At 39.1% G+C, this 20,387-nt stretch overlaps 1 long non-coding RNA gene across 9 annotated transcripts in view; it reads left to right on the forward strand.

The window, feature by feature from the left end:
* Window positions 1-17,283, forward strand: part of LOC104910194 (uncharacterized) — a 29,079-nt gene extending 11,796 nt beyond the window's left edge. For 2 of the 9 annotated variants that reach the window (XR_014882399.1, XR_014882400.1), the window contains 5 exons: window positions 5,958-6,052; window positions 9,638-9,755; window positions 10,939-11,000; window positions 11,276-11,376; window positions 12,236-17,283. This is a non-coding gene — a long non-coding RNA (uncharacterized LOC104910194). The other 7 variants (XR_014882402.1, XR_014882403.1, XR_014882401.1 and 4 more) reach the window with 5 other exon arrangements.
* The last annotated feature ends 3,104 nt before the right edge of the window (window positions 17,284-20,387 follow it).

Genomic DNA, 20,387 nt, shown 5'->3' on the forward strand with positions numbered 1-20,387 from the left:
CATACAGATTTCAAGCTTTTTAGTATAATTTTGATATTATAATCATTTTAAATTGCATTTCTTGCAAACGGTGTAATTTCTGATGACACTTCAGTTGTACATTGGCTTACAGACTGTTATCACAGTTGTAGAAGGAAAAGAAGAAAATATTTATATTCTCAAACAGCCAAATTAGAATGACAGGCCTGCGCTATCTCTGAGAGATCAATGGTGACTTCTGTTTTCCTCTGCTTGTATAACTGCTTTCCAACCCTTATGCAAAAGCATCAATTCTTGCTAGAAATAAACTACATCTATTCATAAAAAAATCCCTTGGAGGTTTTACTCCAGTATGTTTTCAAAAAACAGTTTTAAAATGCTTTCACTTAAACAAGATAAATTAAAAAGAAAGATTGAACCTGGAAAAAAACCAATGAGTTCTTGTGAACTCCAGCGCTTTTGACTAGCCTTACTGTCACATACACATTGTTTGCACGTTACCAGGCTGTTTTCAGACTTGTAGGACTGTTTTATGTAGTTCAGGAAAACTGGATTGTCGCAAACTGGGACAACAAGTGACAATGTATGGATTAGCCAACAGAAGCCATTCCAGATCTTTAGGATTAGAAGATTTTAAGTAGATTCTCCAGTTCATGTCTTTACTTCCCAAAGCTCAGATTTTCTTATGCAGAAGTGGCTGCTGATATGCTGGTATCTTGAATAGCTTCAGTGAAGTTTCATAACTTTTTCTAGCATCTCGTTTCTGCATTGGCAGCAAGTTTCCTTCTTCATTCTCTCATTTGCAAAAATCTCCCAAATTTTTAGTCTTCATGTTTCATGAACTGCTTCAGTCTTCTCTGATAAGACTCACTGATGTCTTTATATTGTTTATTTTGTTATCTGGATCAATTTAAATAGTTTCCTCATCTGAGTTCAGTCATCTCTTTTAAGACGCTGAACTGTCATACATCAGTAATGAGTTTTAATAGCCTCTTTTGGCCCACGAACAGGCTTCAAATACAAAAGTTTCAATACTTAACTCAAGAAATATAATACATTTTAAATACCTCGATGCTGAAAACTCCTAGAAAGTGTATGCTATGAATGCGTGGCTCTGCTGACCTAAGGAGAGCTGACTGCTCTGCTGTGATGTGGTAGAAATATAAGCAAAGATAGGGGAAACTGCTGGGATAGTGGGAAGGAGTTGGTAGTGGTTGGAAGGAGGAAAAACATATGCAAGATTGAAAAACGGATCTAAGCTGAGACAGGCAGCTAGAGAAGTCATTTTCCTACAGCAGTGACTGAAGACTGATTTGTTAGAGACTTATGCATCTTTGATAGCAGTACGTAATATTAATCTGCAGAAGGTAACAGTGTAACACTTCACCGAGGATAACAAGAATTTCCTTCCTAAGTAAATTAATCTTGCTGATGAAATGGATTTTTATGGCTAGCTCTTCTGGGGCTTTCCTCTCTGTTGTCTTATCACTAACGGGAGGAATTTACTCAGCTCATAACTAGAATGGAATAGAACTGCCTAATCCAAGTATGAAATGCTATTCTTTGAAAATGATGTTTCCTCCTTGTTCAAAGATTTTTCCAGTCTGATCTGTAGAACAGATTTCCTGCACGGCATTGATTAGCATGAAATGTATTGCTTAGTATGTCTTCTTACTTGGGCTACTGCTAGACTGGAACCATGCATTTCAAGGATTGTCCATATCAAGTCAGTGAAAAATTCTTACTATTTGTTTTGAAATTCTGAACAGAGAGATGGTATTTCAGTCATCTCAGGATTTATACTGGTTCTCAATAGCCAGACTCTGCAATGTTTTTATTCAGTTACTTCTCCTAATTGGATACTTCAGTAAGACTAGACTAGGTTGTATTTACCTTATGAAAAGACTGTTGTTGGATTTAACTGTGAAGACTTAAAGTTTCTAGCAAACTTGTCCATTATTTTCCATTCTTGCTCTAGTTCTGCTCTTACAGAATCAGCAGCTAATTTTGCATTACTGGTCCTCTGATAAACAAAAAAACAGTCTTATCTCTGCTTCTGCTTCACACATCTTTAACCCTTGCTTCCTGCTTGCTAGAATGAGTGTTTTATTTGTGTTGTTAAGAAACCACCCCTGCTCAGACTGTGTGTTAACATTGATGATCTTCTGTGATAAGATACTGTACAACTTTACAGTGTCACACACTAAGCACAGCAGCATGCAGGAGCTCACATGATGGTCATTTAATATCCATGACTCACAGTCCACAGGACTAGGACTCTGGCCAGCTGGGATTTGTTCTAAGTGGCATGAAATGACAAACAGTGCATGAGATACAGCTCAGATACCAAACATGGTGGCCAGACATTTAAAAAAAAAGTCTCCTTGCCTTCTATAACAGAAAAAATAACAAATCATGCAGAAGATTCACTCAATACCTATAGGGTGTGTGTATGTATATATATATATATATATATATATATATATTTGATAATGTGCAAAACATCAGGTACCAAAATGAAGAAAGTGATATCTTGCCCTTCATAGGCAGATTTTGCACCTTTCCTAATCTCTGGCTGTGTTCTTTTTTTACCTTTGTTTTAATTTCTTGGTTTACGACGGAAATTAATAACTACTCTAACCACGCTTGTTCTTTCTGCCTGATTTTTGTATTTAAAACTGCAATTTATTTTCTGTGGCTTGCTATTCAGTTGGGATGTTATATAGTTGCAGGGCGCAGGAGGGATTAGTTGTTACTCTGTGATTCACCCAGTCCCTGAGGAGAGCTATATAAAGATCATCCTCATCTCCTTGGCCCCAGGGAAGCTAGGGGGCAGATTATGAGCTAGCGGAAAAGACGTAGGTCTCACCATCTGCAAAGAAGTTCCAGGAGTACACATCTCCCTGTCCTTACATTGTGCACAACTGGAAAAAAGGTGTACTCCATCTCTCAACTACTGTTAGCGTAGACAAGGGAGGAGAGTTTAAATAAAAACAAAACCACTGAAAGTTCTCTTTCCTACTGTGCAACTATTCCTTTCAGTGGAATTGCTCAAGGTTTCCTTTTCCAAAGAGAAGAAGATGATGTGGAAAGGCAAAACTGAGGGATTTGTTGTTTACAGATGCCTTTTCTCCATAGCCTGGGAATCCTGAAATACAACTGCCTTTTAAGGGCAGGTTATTTTCAACCACTCCCTTCATTTATGTTCCTGTTAAACCCATGGCTTAAGTGGGGCTTCTGTACTGGAGAGATTTTGCACTGGCTGTTTGCCCAGGGATGGATTGCAGCAAGAGTAGACTCTGACAGAAATAGGTGGTTATGTACGTAGAACTCTAAGTCTTCAAATGAGAAGTCACTCACTGCTAGAGGTCGAGGTTTATGCTTGCTGGTATTTCCCTCATTTAGTGAAGTTGACTCTTGTTTGCCAGTGCTGTCTATTTTCGTAGCATGCTCACAATGGTGAGGATTTTCTCATTTCAGTCCTTGCACAAATGATGCAACTTTGGATACTTTTGCCTCTTAAATTTTTTTCATTAAGAATTTCAAACTTTATGCTCTCATACAAAATTTCTTCCAGACTATTTGTTTATATGTGAAAAGTATTCTAAAAAACACTTCTATAAAATATTAAATTGTGTTTTTTTTACATGTTTTATCTAAGGTTTTGACATTTTGGGACTTATTTGTTCTCCAGAAATCTTTTCTAGACTTTCAGAAGCAAAACTTTGAATTCTAGAAAACAAAATCTTAAACAAATATGCAAATATTTTTAATCTGCTTTTCAAAAAACTTGGAATTATGTATGTAAAACCAAAAATATGATAACTGCTCCTTACTTTGCCCTTCCATACCCTTCAAGGGTGACTCGAGATGTCATATGGAAAATTTGAATAGAGAAGGAAACCGAAAGCTGACAACTACGACAACACCTGCTTCAGATTTTGTGTTTCTTGTTGCACATTTAGTTATATTTGTCCATCTATTTTTGCATTCCCATTTTGTCCAATATCTCATCACATGCAGTAGAGTTTTCCTACTTCATGCTGTACATAAACTGTAAAGTTCCCATTAAATGTAGGTTATTCAATATAAAAAGCCTTTCCAAAATAGACGTCTGACCTTGTTACAACAAGAACAAGAACAGTTATATTTTTTTTTCAGTTTTGAACTGAGGTTTTCTGTATTACCACTACCTTTACTAGGGCTTTCCTGCTTTTGATTTTGTTTTTAATATCCATTAGGTTAAAATGTTATTTTAAATACAAGTTGCTGTTCATTTTTTCTGAAAGCAAACTCAAAGAGCCTTGCACAAGAAAGGAATGAGATTTGTAATGGTCCTCTGTTCCTTGGAGAATTGTCTTAGCCTTAGATGACACTTTGAGAACTTAGAGAGCCTTAGAGAACACTTTGTCCTTGCACAGGCAAATCTTCCTTAGTTATAAGGGGATACTTACACAGGGATTACCAGACAATGAAAGTCCTTCAAGGCTGAGTCCAAATTTTGGAACAGATATTTTTGAACTTGAACTTAATGCGATTCTCATGTGAACCACATGAAATTCAACAAGACCAAGTGCAAGTTCCTACACCTCTGTTAGGATAATCTTAAGCATAAATACAGGCTAGATGGAGAATGTTTGAAGGTGGGCCTAAGGAGAAGGACTTGAGAATGTTGATGGATGAAAAACTCAACATGAGTCAGTAATGTGCGCTTGCAGCTCAGAAAGCAAACCTTATCCTGGGCTGCATCAAAAGAAATGGGACCAGCAGGGCAAGGGAGGTGATTCTCACATTCTACTCCACTCTTGTGAAACCTCATTCATAGTACTGTGTTCAGGTCTGAGGTCCCCAACAAAGGAAAGACGTGGAACTGTTGGGGTGGGTCCAGAGGAGGCCATGAGTATGATCAGAGGGCTGTAGCAAAGACAGGCTGAGCAAGCCGGTCTTGTTCAGCCTGGAGAAGAGACGGTAATGGGGACACCTTATGCCTTTGATAGATCTTTGACACCTGAACAGGGTCTACATGAAAGCTAGTGAGGGATCCTTTGTCTGGGAATGTAGTAACTGCAAGAGGTAATGGCAACAAATTAATAGTGTAGATTTAGATTAGATATAAAGAAAAAAATTCTTTACTCAGAGGGTGGTGAAGCAGTGGAAAAGGCTGCCCAAAAAAGTTGTTGCTCCGTCCCTGTAAGTTTCAAGGCCACACTGGATGGGGCTTTGAGCAACATTGTCTACTGAAAAGGGTCCCTGACCAAGGCAGAGGGATTGGAACTGGATTATTTTTAATGTCTCATAAAACCTAAACCATTCTATGATTCTATTCTATGATTCTGTACCTAATAATATTAACGTTAAAGCTGTGATACAGAGGAATGAGTATCTTTTCTTCATGTATGTATTGCATTATGTATTTTATATGGTTGTTGGTTTTGTTTTGTCTTGTTTTGTTTGCTTACTTTCAGAAAGGAGTTTTCATGTGTTCTTGAGAAGATCAGACAATATTGAAATCAATGATAAAGGTTGTAATGAGTTCACTAGGTCCAGGATTTTACCACAGAATAAAGAAAAACAAAAATGAACAGAAATGAACAATGTACTGCACTGTCACCCTTCAGATCTGAAAGATCACTTTTGATATGAATGTTGGACATCAACAAAACATTACTTTGGAAGTGAAGGGTGTGCTATACATGATGTTGAATCCACATGATGCTACCTATTAGATTTTTTTTTTTGGTTGATTTGTATTTTGTTTGCAATAATGTTAGAAATGGAGAAGTGAATTTGTAAGCATTTCTTCCTTATTATCAGTGTATATTGCTAAAATGTATTTAAAAATTGGGCTGTCTGGTCTCAATTTCTCTATTGTGTGACAGTCCAATCTATGTTTATTCAAGATTACTGAACCCTGAACCAAGAAATTGCTAAAGGAACATTTCAGCCACCTTTTGACAGTAACCATTCCTTTCAAGCAGCTTCTGCTGGATATTAATCTACTGAAACACCATCTTGGATCAGCCATGTCTGAAGTTTACTGATTTTCTCTGGTAGATGTATGGATATTGATCAGGTTTGCAAGAATTTATTTTTTCTCTACCTTTTTCTCCACTTTTTTCTATGGTTTCTGCCACAAAAAGGGAAAGAAGTAGCACTGTGTTCACTGGATAAAAATCTGGATGTTAGTTTGCTGAGACCTACCATGCAAAGCTAGCAATTGCATCTTTTACCCAAACTCCTGATAGTTTCCACAGGCTTCTAGATGAAGGGTCTAATTCAAAGCATTCTGCCCATTAAATTGACAACACTGCCTCTCTATGCATTAACTATTAGCCCAGCTTTCCTTCCTTCTACTGCTCTATGCAATTTCTTCTATCCCATCTGTTGCTGTAAGAGGCACACACATAACTGTGAAGGTTCAGATGATGTATCTTCAATTTGCATAACTTAACAATTAAGATGTGATGACCTTTGTAGTTGCCATCATGCTAGTTTGATTGTCTGACAGGACTTGTGATTAGAAGATCATGTATAGGTGGAGATATTATTTTGTAGTACTAGTACAGTCAGAACTGGAAGCTACTCTGAACAGGTATTTTGGAGAGTACATGTGAAATGTCAAGTTGGAGGAACTTGACAAGAGGGCAAGAATCTAAAATGATTTTATTAGACTCTTGATGTGTGATAGCACTACATGAACAGAGCAGTGGGGAGGTGGGGGGATACATACGCGGAGGAGAAGAGCAAATAGTTGGTAGAGAACTCCCCCTCCTCCCTTTGTCATCCAAGATGATTAATGAACCTCTCTGTGGCTCTGTCCTGGTCTCATCAGAGAAAGAATCCAGTTAGCTTTCTCATAATGGCAGAAGTAATTAAAAAGGGGATCAACTTCAGAGGAACATAAAACACACACAAAAATCCGTCTCTTTAATGATATCCCCTACATCCTTTACTGGCGGGGTTTTTGCTAATCTTATACCTGTTAATTTTCTTTCTAATTAGGGCTACAGCTCACAAGAGGCTATTTTATATTTAATGTAGATATGGTTTAGGGGCTGATCCTCTATTTTAGAAGAAGCAAGTGAAAGACTAGAAGACATGATACACAAGACAATGGAAGATCAATAGCTCTTTTAATCTTGGTTCAAAAACAGTATGAAAGATGCATAGAGTTTATAGTATGAACAGAAGGAAATTTTATAGGGAAAAAAGCTCAGTGTAACCATGTATGTTTAGAATTTCAGTGAAATCATGTTTTAGACAATGTAATATAAAAAATTGCATGTGTTTTGTAAAATCAGAAAGTAAGTGCCACTGTGCTGTTAGCAAATGGAACTATGAATAAGTAGTCTTCTTCTCCTCTCTCTTTTGTCTCTCCAAACCTGCAGTGAGGCAAGGAAAACACCAGGCTGCTGGACGATGACCAGCTCTGAAAACTATATGTACACATATTTTCTCTTTTGAGGTCAAATGTTCTGCTTGAGTGCTAATCGGAAATTTCTCAGTGAAATAGGTTTTGATCAGTTAAATATTTGTTGAATGTGAGTATTTTCCAAGTATTTTTCATTAATTTTAAACACAGGTGTTTTGTAGAATTCCTGTTGGATTTGCTGGATTCCTGGCAAAGCAGGTATTTCTGAGTGTTTCAGAGGAAATCCAAAGAAGAATCGTGGAATCTCAGAATGGCTTGGCTGGAAGGAACCTTAAAGCCCACTCAGCCCCATTCCCTGCTGTAGGCAGGGCTGCCCCCCCCCGCCCCCCCCTCCCAGTTCAGCTGCCCAGGGCCCCATCCAACCTGGCCTTGAGCGCCTCCAGGGATGGGGCACCACAGCTTCCCTGTGCCTGTTTAGTATTCCCTAACTCTGGGTTGCCAAATATGTTCTGAGGCTTCCTAAAGCTGTAAGTCTGAAAGCCCCAGGAGGCAGGAGGTTCTGAAAACTGTGCATGTTCCTATCACAGAACTGAGATTAAGATTTTAAAAGTCTTGGAACATGCTTCCAAGGTCTGTGTCTGGAATACTTTCTTCATGATGAATTTGTCACAGAACCATGAATCTCTGGAGCTGCCCAGAGCCTATAGAAAGCATCCTGCAAACACAGATTTTGTGTTGGAACAAGATTAGAAAGTGTTCAGTGGTGACTGTATACTAAGAATATTTTGAAAACAGGTCATTCTAGGATATCAGCCCACTAATATAGCTTAATGTGTCTCACAAAAATTTCTTGCTCACAGAAAATTCTCTATTTTTAGCTCTACTTAGTGCAGTCAGTCAGAATTCTTGTCTGCAGTTCATTATGAGAAGTAACTTCCAGTTAGGTTAAAGAGCAGTGTGACCAGCAGGAGCTTCAGTCTCATGGCTGCACTGTGAAATCACATTCCATCTGGAACATCCTCAGCTTTTGTTGAAGGAGAGTAGACTAAAAGAAAAGACCATTTTCTACAATTTTTTTTTCAGACACTTGCTGAAATTACATTTGAAAAAAAAAAAAAAGTATTATGGCATTCAGTGTTTATCCTGTTATTTACAGAAGTAATTCTACTATACAATATCAATAGCTTGATCCAGCTGAAATGAGTATATGGAGCTTTATTAATTGCTCTGTTCCTTAAAGGTCACACTGGACTCACTTGCAAATCTGGAGGAATAAACTTCAGGAATTCACTTGAAAAACTCGCACTTGAAGAAAATTTGCAAGTATTATCACGCTGGGAATGGAGAATTGGTTTTTGCCAGGAGATGAGTAGGATGTTATAACAAGAGGATGCCTGAAAAGTCTTTGAATTCTAAAGGAGCTTATGAACATCTGTAATGCTTGTAGTAATGCACCAATTAGTAGGAAATGAAGTTAAATTTTTGTTTTCTGAACTCTTCTGTATGTCTTTCTGTCCTTCTGTCTATCTTGTCTTTTATGCATATTTTTACTTGCTGCCAGAGCTTGCACAAGAACAAATAAAACTAAAAGATCTGGAGGTAACAAAGTGTGCATGATGGAAAAAATTCAGCTGGAGTGTTCCATGGCATTTTGGGCATAATACTTCAGAGATTATGTGGGCCAAATAGAGGTACTCTGCGGAGATAAAAGAATCACTGGAGACTGTGACCAGCAAGAAATTAAAAAAGAAACAAAATCTCAGAAGAGAACTCCAAAGGAGGGTAGGAGAAATATTCCTCAGGTGTACCAATACAGGAAAAATAGTCTGTTCTGAAAGCATTCAAAATAGATAGGACAATAGATCTAAATATGAATAAACCATAGTTCTAAACTGCAGTAAAGGAGATTCAGGGCCAAATCAAAGGAAAAAAAATATTAAAGGGCATTCTAGTACTTAATTATAGTTCCTAGGAGAGCTGTTACAATTCCATCATTAAAGTTGCTATTTGCCATTGCTTTAGGCAAGTATCTCTCAGGTATGGTTGGATGTGAGTTAAAAGGAAGAACTAGGTTGATTTTTGAGAACATCTTCTATGAGGGCTGATCTGAAAATAATGCCTCCTATTTTATTATGTTGGCCCACACCCTCAGAGGTGGATCTTGGTGATATGGCAGTAGAGGTTGAACCTTCCCACCAGTATTCCGTTACATGTTACTATGTGAAAGATGGCAGGAAGGGGGCCATCTGACAAAATGGCGTCTGACCATGGACAATGGAATTGCAGGTGGAGCAAAGGTATGTGACTGAACTCCTCCATGCGGAAAAAGTGCACTCACTGACATTCATCAATGCCTACTGAATGTTTATGGAGACCAAACAGTGGATATGAGCACTGTGAGATGGTGAGTGGTGTGTTTTAGCAGTGGCAATAGTTGTGAAAGACAAGCCATGTTCTGGATGGCCATGTAGATTTTTACAGGCATGGCATGCTCCTGTTCATTGCTGGTGAAAATGTGACTATGTTGAAAAGTGGTGTTTTGTAGCTGAGAATTTGTTCTATTAAGTAGTGCTATTGTGCTCTCTATAGCTGTTCTAGTTTCCACAGAAATAAACAGAAAAAAAAAAGGAGGCATTACTTTCATAGTGACCTACATATACCATGATTCACAAGCAGGGAAGAAGAAGTTTATTATAGTTTGAAGCATAAAGATATACCAAAAGATGATTGTCTTTTATATCATTCTTTTATTGCTAAATATTATCTAAAAAAAAAATAAAAAATCAAGGAATTATTCCTATCTTCCTTAACCTATGTAGATTACAAAAAAAAAATAGCTGGCCACTGTTCTACTTTGTCAAATGTGATGAAGCCCCTATTATTATTCTCTCTCTCCTTGCTCTGTTATTGAAGGGCAAAGAATAAAGATATAATTTTCTCTCTCCAATAGTTTTAGGCATTATGGCTCAGGTATTGTTCTCAACAGTTCCTCTCTGATCTTGAGCGAGACTCAAAACCTTTATAATACTCCCATTATATAAAAGTCATTATTCTCTTGCCTCAGAGACTAAGGCATAAATTACTCAATTTCTGCAGACAGTCTGATCAATGTATTACTAAGAAATACAAGATATTAATATCTTATTTATTGTTCCTTTCATACATTCATTCAGAACCCCCACTTTTCTGATTTTGCAGAGCATTTCCAGCGTTCTTGTGAAAACGATTTCAAGAGTGTCCATTCTGTGATTGACATTTTCACTTTTTTGCTTACTTTTGTAAGGAATGAGACTTATGCAATCCTGCTTTTTTTTCTTTTCTCTTTTTTTAATGTGTGTATGTATCTTTTGTGAGCTGGTCAGTTTTGGTTAAGTTCTGACAGAGGACCAGAGACAATGAACGTACTCTGTTCAGAGACAGTGGCTGTCAGCTCCTCAGCAAAGTTTTAATTCCTGTGTAGACTCCCTTTCTCTGGTCATTAATAATGGGATGAAGAAGTTTAAAAGTCAGTTATCACAAGAGCAAATGCTGTTCAAAATTAGGCTGCACCAGTTCCAGTGCTCACCCGACTACTTGTTTCCTTGCAGAGAAATTCAATTTAAAAAAGTCATGATCAGAATCCTAAGGATGAATTTGAAAACAACAAAAGGTGAGAAATGCAAAAGTAATTCTGTGCTCTTGCATAGAAACCATGCATAATGAAAACACTCTATTAAGATAGTACTTCGTGCTAAATTTTACAGTGATTGTCTTTAAATCTAGTGTAATCTGAGGCCTTTAATATTCTCCTAGTCCCCCCTAAGAGTTTGTTTGCTCCTGGCTTTTCTGGGTGTGAGGAAAGCAAATGTCATGTTGGCTGGCTGCCTCTTCTCTTGGGCATGGTCACTGCAGATTGGCCCTAACCATTGTTTGTTTATTTTTCAGATGTTCTGGGGCAAAACTCTGGGACAGGAAATAGCTGAGCCTGTTTGACAGCACTGCAGCGTTAGACTCGCTGGAACAGCTGGGGCTCATTACTTCATTGGGTATTCCTTGGCTCAGGCCAAACTCTCTTGGCTCTTTTTCACCTCTTTGGATGCATAGCTCCTAGAAAAATGAGTCAAGAGCCTGTGTGTATGAATGCTCTTAATAGCGCTGATAAGCATCACCTGGTGCCCCCCCCCCCCATTCTCTCCTCTCAAGGACTGCATTACATCTCAGACCCTGCCCAAGTTATGCTATAAATGTGCCTGCTTATAGCTCCAGCTGTGTTGCAGTAATGCCTGGCAATGGGCCCCTTTCATCTTTTTTCATTTGGCTGGATCGTAATTTATGGACCGAGTTCCTAGGTGTTAGACCTGCCTTGATGCTATGAACTTGCCTGGTGATTGTGTCTGACTCTGTCAGGGCTGACTCTCCCTTACTTGCTTGTGTTTCTGGCTTCATATGGGACCAATCCTGTTACCAAACACTTGACTTGCATCTGTCCCCCACCACTCCCTTGCAAATTGGAAGTTACATTGTAAGAGTGAAAACCAGGGACAGTTTGGGACTCCAGGAGATGAAAGGCTGCAGTTTGTCTTAAAAGGGTAGAGGTGCTTCCATTTCCTGACCTTCCCTCTGTTGCTCTTGTGAGGAATTAAATTAACCCAGACAGAACCAAGCATGATGATTTTGGCTGTCACATGTACATGAAATGAAATTTGCCCTTTTCCTTATTTTTGCAGATGCAAGAAGTCCTGGCTAAAATCAGGTGCTCAAATGCATATTAGTGTTTACATGTATGGTATGGGCAAGGAGTGCTACTGTGGCATGGCTTGCCCTAACTAACCCCTGCCCGGAGAAATGTAAATAGCCTTCTGGCAGGAGATACTGGGATGCAGATTCTGTGACTTTCTATTATAGGTGGAGGAATGGAGAGAAGGAGGAAGAGCTGGATATTTTTCTGTTCGCTTTCCTGTGCATAGCACACGTTTCTGCATGGATATTCAGCAACAGTCATTGATGATCGCATTAGCAGTAATGTCTCTTGATGTTTGCAGTCCCTCTTAAGGAAGACAGGAAGTGAAATACCGTGTGCATACTCTCACCGTGAAGGTGAGAGGTGGGAGGCTGGTGGCAAGTGAGTAGGTAATTAAGAGATGCCTTCTGTGTGGAAAAGTTCCAGCCATTCTGGCATTTTCTGTCTGAGAGGAGCCAATAAGCAGGTGCCCGTGGAGGAACAGGAGAGCAGACCATTTCTGGAATAACTCTTCTCTTGCTACATTCTTCCTCCACAGTTCTGCTGACCTCCAAGTTAGAGACTTCCTGGTCAGGAAAAAGTTCTGTCTGAAGACTCCCAGCGTATATTTGCTGTCTTTCTGAGAAGCATGTTAAGTACATTGGGCCTACCAAGCACTGGGTGATGTGACATACATATTCTGAATGTGTATTGTGCAGGTGTGCCCTCTCTATTTTTTCCTGTTGTTCAAGGGCTTTCCTTCTAGAGATCTACCTAGGCCTGCAAGGGCTTGTTCAGAAAAATATGATTATGGTTATGGTCCAATACAACACCTCTCCCCATCTGTAGCTCCTTCATTTCCATGAGGTTTGAATTGTCTGTTTTCCTGTGCTTTGTGCTCTTCAATGCGAAGGTACTGCAGAACTTTTCCAGCTGATATATGTTTTCATTTTCAGTTGAGCATGATTTCTTTTTACTGGGTAGAATTGAAACAATACATTATCTTGTACCCTAATTTATATGTTCCTAGAAAAATTGGTCTTCCATGAGTGATGGAAAAGTAACTCCATTGCTTTTCCAAATTGTCAGCTACATCTTGCACATCCCTACACAATAACTAAAAGTCCAGCTTCCTTTCTGATACTTCACTAAACTTCTCTGTGTAGGAATTCTAATTCCTGTGTTTTTCCCATCCAAATACCACTGAAGATTTTCTTTCACTAGCTTCTGTAGACAAAATCAGGACTAGAACAGTTATTCTCTTGATCTAGCTAGAGTAAGCTCATATATTGAAAGCTATTAGGTTAGATGGGCTGATTAGATTATTTGGTGACATGAATGAATTTTTATTCATTATTTTAATTTTTATTCATTGTTTGTGAAGATTTTTGGCTTTGGTGCTCTCCTTCTCTTTCAGTAAAATCCTACCAGACAACCAGACAAGTGGGGAGAGCAGAACTTTTCTGAAGTTGCACCAGGGGAGATTGAGGCTGGATGTTAGGAAATACTACTTCTCTGAAAGTGTTGTCAAGCACTGGAGTGGGCTGCCCAGGGAGGTGGTGGAGTCACTGACCCTGGAGGAGTGCAAGGAACATTTAGACGTTGTGTTGAGGGACCTTGGTTAGTGAGAATTATTAGTGATAGGCGGACTGTTGGACTGGATGATCTTATAGGTCTTTACCAAACTTGGAGATTCTATGATTCTATGACTGCCATAGAGATAGGTGGAGTTTCCATTATACTGTTTTTGCAAGAGTGGTAGAGACAAAGTCATGGGAATTGCTTGCATGAAATTTATGCTTTGTGGACTAACATAAGCAGGATGGTAGTTCTCTGGAATTCATGTGTTGTTTTGGGGTGACATAACGTGCTCTCATCAGTCATGGTCTGTGAGTGACCACCATTCAGATGGCCTCTTCCATCCACAGAGATGGAGCCTGAGGTTTGCAATTTAACAGACATTGGTGATCTTCTTTAGTCACCAGTCTGGAGCCGGCCAATGCTATACTAATACCATTGGTTACCCAGAAACTGACATCCTAAAAACCAAAAATTAATGAATTCCCTGGGCTGGCTTATGATCACTTAATAATATGCCATAGAGTTCTGCTTTCTAAAGCACCATGTACTTTGCTAATCTGTGATCTACTTTCATTTTTCTCCTGATAATTTCCCAATTGTTTGACTGGTGCATAATTTTTTTTGCAAAGCTTTCTGGCAAAAACAGAGCTAAGAAAGATAGATATCAGATGTGTTTCAGAAAAATAAAATCTGGCTCATCTTTATTCTAATGCCTTGTAAGTAAATATATAATAAAATGATAGATAAGGAAAAATGGCTACTTTCTTTTTGGTAACAGTAAAGAATGCTTTTGAATTAATTATTTTCATTTGTATAGCAGTCTTCCTGTGCCTTAAAAAAATGTTTGAACTGGGTTACTTTATGTAAACTAAAAGATGTTTCTGAGTTGAATTTGATCAGTGCTTAGAATTCCACCTTAAATACTCCAAAGATGGCACTTGTTTAGGTTTCTGAAGATGGGAATATGATCTGCTAAAAATCAGACAAGTGAGCAGAAACAAACTATGACTTCTGCCCCAAGGGTAATGGAGATGGAGATGAATCCTGACAAGCACACACATGACAAGACCTAGGCAGAGCAAGAACGGGTGACTCACAAATTGTAGTGGCACGTTCTCTCCAAGGGCCTCAGTGTGCAGTAATGCCTGAAAGATCTCAACCAGGATCACATGATGCATGCAGTGGTTGGCTGACTGTTGAGCCATATAATAAAACCCCAACAAATTAAGTATAAAACAGCCTCTGGTGAGCTGTAGCCCTAATTAGAAAGAAAATTAACAGGTATTAGATTAGCAGAAACCCCGCCAGTAAAGGATGTAGGGGATATCATTAAAGAGACAGATTTTTGTGTGTGTTTTATGTTCCTCTGAAGTTGATCCCCTTTTTAATTACTTCTGCCATTATGAGAAAGCTAACTGGATTCTTTCTCTGATGAGACCAGGACAGAGCCACAGAGAGGTTCATTAATCATCTTGGATGACAAAGGGAGGAGGGGGAGTTCTCTACCAACTACTTGCTCTTCTCTTCCGCGTATGTATCCCCCCACCTCCCACTGCTCTGTACACATCATGCCATCATTGGCAGAGTTGTTGCCAGCATTCTCTTTACACATCAGCACACAGTGTTCCCTGATGTTAGAATTTTTCTGTGAAATGAACTCACACCTCAGCCTCAGCCTCAATGGAACTAGATATTTCTTTCTTTTCCCACACTGGCCATTTCAGTTATGAAACTCATTCCAATCCTTTACATCTGTTTGGTGTGCAAACCCTTAATATAGGATGGTTTGCAGGCTCCCAAACTGCTTTTGTCTGCCTTCCCTTTTTAGCTACCCATTTGTCCACTCCACTCTTCTTTTCTTGGCCCAGTCTCTTTCTTCTTTTTCTTTCTGCTCTCATTGCATCTTTTGCCCCAACTTCTCTTGCATCCTTTACAGGTTGTCTCATTCAAGCCATTCTGCCCAGAATGCAAGCCTTCATTGCTTCTTGCTTATTTCATCAAAGCAGAGCACTGTTCCTGTAACCCCAGACACATAGATATTGAATGCAAATCTCTGTACAAGTTCAGATTTGAAAAATCCTCAGGGCAGAGCAAATGACACTGACAATGGGAATTATCAGAGTTCTTTCTAAGTTCGTCAGTGATCTTTTGCTAGCCCATCCTGAGATCCTGAGTTCATGAAAGAGACACAAGAACTGCATTCCCTAGAGTGGATTCTGCAGCAATCACTCATACTGCCTTCTCAACCCGCAAGCAGACTGATTGTCTATGTCCTTGCCTATTCTGCTAGGTGAAATAAAGGACATCAAATTTCATTTCGAAAAGTAGGAAGGTTCTCCCATATGCCTACTGGAACTCAACTGTATGGCACTAAACACCTGTCCCATACGCAGAGATGTGACTTCAGTTATAGCATAGAACTCCTTGTTTCTCATGCAGCGGCCATCTGATTATGATTACAGTGAAATTACAGTCACACTTCTGAATTTCAAATTCTGCACTTCTTGCCCATCTCCCAGCCCAAAACAGCACATTTTACGTCAAAGATGGGCTATATTTAAGATCTCAGAGGAGAGGCCTTCTCTAAGAGCAGTCGGAGTTGAAGGAACAAGCTAGACAGGCTTGTTCAGAAAAGAGGCAGTTTTCACATTGTGTTTATAAACATCCTTTGAGAAAATCAATTATGGAATTCAGATAAATGTCTGAACTCCTAAAAGGAGTGCTTGGCTCCCAGGTTTTCCGGTAAGAACTTCTCACAGGAAGTGTTTTTAGAAGTGTTATTTCAGGATGTAGTGATACATCCTAGTCTGGATAATTATATTTTGACAGCACAAAGTGCTCCTATTCAAGATCTATAACTGTTCTTTATTTTCCCCAAGGTGTGCCTTGTGCTGATGACCATCGTGTATTTCCTTCCTGTTACATGTGACTACATTTCATGAGTGATGGCAAAAATTATGTCTGAAAGATGGAGAGATATTGGCAAATCTGATGTCCTTTTGAAGCCACTACCCTATAAGGCACACATGGTATGAGTTGGCTGACAGTATTCTGGCAGACTCTGTAGACAGCTATTGAAGTCAACTTTTGGCAAGGATTTAGAGATTTGAGTTGTTACCACATGTTTTTTATATAGGTACTGTGGTTTATTTTGACATGCAAGGGGTGACATAACACTGATTTTAAAAAAGCTTAGGTTGTTACCACTTTACTTTTAAGAGCATAGACATCAAAGGATGGCAAATATGTTATGCAGTTTAATGAGTTACCATTTGTCACTGCAAATCAGCTGAGGAGTGTTAGCTCATTGAGCCTGGATAACCTGATTTCTTCTAATCTTTTGTGTGTGTGTGTGTGTGTGTTAAGCATTATTACATTTACTAAGCAAAATATTACAAAATTATCTTGTTATTGATAACTGAACACACCTAGAGTGGATCAGCCATCCTGTGATATTAAGTGCAAGTAGCATACCTGTATTCTTCCCTAACCCAAGCTCATTTTCTTTTTCAAATTTGAGCAATGATGACTGTACTTTTGTATTTGATTCCCTATTCATTTACTGTATCTCAGCAAAGAAATGAATTAGACAATTCCTTGTTCAGCATACAGTCCATAATATGCCAATGTGAGGGCTCCAATAAATACTTTTTAACCATAAGCTATTTCTTGCATTTGTATTTCATGGAACTGGGTCATAAACATGAATTTGCTTTCATCACATATGATGATGTTAATCTCTTTGTTTCTTCTTCTCCAGGCTGCACATACACACATGTACATACATGCGCATTTGTATGTATGCATACACACACTGTTTGTCACAAATCAGTTCAGCTGGTAATTTTCAGTTCACCAGAAGCTCAGAATAGCAGAGAAATCATTCAGTCAGGCTTAATGTGGAGAACAAGTGTTTGCACACACTCCTCATGCTCTTTCTTGGGGGAGACTATCAAAAGAGGTTTGAAAAAGGAATGTCAAAGAGAAGATAGTCAGCACATTTGTCTGTTCTTTTTAACATACATATTTCTGATATACAGGTGCAAGTCTGCCAAGGTGTAGCTGAGATGAGAAGCAGGCATTTAGATACTGTATTGCTTTACTTGGAAATGTGGGCAGGAGTAGAGCAGATAGCATCTCATACTTGGGAAACAGGCTCAGTGGATCATGTCAACAGAAAAGGCTTGAGAGATCTTCCTTGAAAAATGACTCTCTTTCCTGCCTGGAAAGGCTGGAAAAATTAACATCTCCACACTTCTCTGAAGAGGCAGGGAAACACATGACCAGAAAAGGGTTTGTTCACTCAGGAAATGCAGCAAAACACACTGGGAATAAAATGGCTGGCTCTCTTCCACTCTTCTATCCAAGTACCAGACAAAAAGTCTCTTAGAGGCTATATATATTCAGGTCCAGAAAAGCTAACTTATTCCAAGAGTGACCAGTAGATTCATCTGTATAAGAAAATAAGTCAGAGTTGCACAGACACTGAAAAAAAAATGCTTCAATTTCTTTTTTCTTTCTCTCAGGACTAAAATATTTATTCAGATTTACACGTTCATCACCAGTGAAGACAGTAGGAACCGAATCTGAAGAAAACTACACAGAAACCCACTCTTGTTTTCCGTAGTAAAATAACATTCTTTTTAAAGATGTAAAATCCAGATATAAACTCCACTTGTCAATATACCAGTGTTTCAGGAATTTCCTCCCTCCTTGCTATATTAACTAAGCAAGGAGACTGACTATTTCAATAACTGGTCTTTTATGATACAGAAGGAAAAAAAAAATCATCCATTTTGGCTTTAACATTAATATTGAGATTTACAAATTGAATGTATTTGTCTACACGAAACAAATCTGAAATTTCATGTTTAGTGACATCTATTATGTGTACATCTGGAAGCAGTAGGCAGTGCACTGAAATCTATCCTTCTTAGTCATTGGCAATATCACAGAAGGAAGGCCTAAATGAAACATGAAATGCAAAAGGATTTAGCACATTACAAATACAGATAAGTATACTTTTAATTTAGATGCATTGAAGAAGCATGGGAACCAGTTCAGTTTCTTTGAAAATGCCAAACCAATTGTTTAGCTGCTACACAGAGCTGTAGGCAAGTATCCTAGTAAATTGCTCACAATATATGAGCTTTGTTTGTATTACACAGTAAAGACAGACTAAATCTGAAACTGTCTCAAATTTGTTTGCAATATGATCCAATTAATTCACATCTGATATTGAATAAGCAGCTGTACTGTAGTCTGTTGCTATTAACTTTTGTCACTGAGCCTTTTTTCCTTGTGGTGTTAGTATTCATGGCCTGGGAAATCTTGATGGGATTAGAAAGGAGCAACAAGATGGGGGAGGTCCAGCCACACCCATGTGACTCCCCTCCTGTTATATGCTCTCTCGTGTTAAATCCTTCTGGTGCCTCCGGTTACCAGGTTATACAATTTTAAATTTCCTGATCTTGTATTTCACTATAACAGACAGTAGAAAGTAAAAAACCCAATAGTAACGTTCACACTCTGAAGGCAGAGAGACTGTATACCCAAAGTTTTAAACTGGAAATTCATTTCTGCTTTGGACAATGCAAAAATGTACCATACAAATGCCACAGTACTGTGACTGCAGGAACGACGTCACAGCTTGTTTGCTTTTACTGTGACTTGGGTGTATTCTTAGATCTTCCAAAACCTGCCTAGAGTTTGGTGCTGGCATTGGTTCTCTGCAGCACACACACATTAATTCAAACAGAAGGCAATTTTAGAATCATAGAATCATAGAATTTCTTAGGTTGGAAAAGACCTTAAAGATCACTGAGTTCAACCATAACCTAACCATACTACCCTAACTCTAGCAATCCTCTGCTAAATCATGTGCCTGAGCACCACATCCAAACGGTTTTTAAACACATCCAGGGAAAGTGATTAAACCACCTCCCTGGGGAGCCTATTCTAGTGCTTAACCACCCTTTCTGTAAATAAGCTTTTCCTGATATCCAACCTAAATATCCACTGCTGCAACTTGAGGCCATTTCCCCTCATCCTGTCACCTGTCAACAGTGAGAAGAGACCAACCCTGCTCTCATTGCAAACACCTTTCATGTATTTGAAAAGAGCGATAAGGTCTCCCGTCAGCCTCCTCTTGCCCAGACTGAACAGCCCCTGTTCCTTCAGTCTCTCCTCATAGAGCATATTCTCCAAGCCCTTCACCAGCCTTGTTGCCCTTCGTTGGACCTGCTCCAGCACCTCGATGTCCTTTCTGTACTGAGGTGCCCAAAACTGAGCACAGTACTTGAGGTGAGGCCTCACCAGTGCTGAGTGCAATGCCAGGATGACTTCCCTAGTCCTGCTTACCACACCATTCCTGATACAAGCCAGGATGCCATGGGCCTTCTTGGCCACCTGGGCACATTGCTGGTTCATATTCAGCCAACTGTCCATCAATACACGAAGGTCCCTTTCTGTCAGACAGCTTTCCGGCTACTCCTCCCTAAGCCTATAGGGTTTCCTGGGGTTGTTGTGAACAAAATGCAGGACCTGACATTTGGCCCTATGGAAATTCTCATGTTTGCCTTGGTCCATTAATCCAGTCTATCCAGATCCCTCTGTAGTGCCTTTCTACCCTCCAGCAAATCAACACTCCCTCCCAACTTGGTGTCATCTGCAAACTTACCGAGAATGCACTCAATCCCCTCATCAAGATCACTGATAAAGATGTTAAATAGAAGCAGCCTCAGTACCAAGCCCTGA

The sequence above is a fragment of the Meleagris gallopavo genome, chromosome 3 (genome assembly GCF_905368555.1).
Source record: "Meleagris gallopavo chromosome 3, MGAL_WU_HG_1.1, whole genome shotgun sequence".
NCBI lineage: Eukaryota > Metazoa > Chordata > Aves > Galliformes > Phasianidae > Meleagris > Meleagris gallopavo.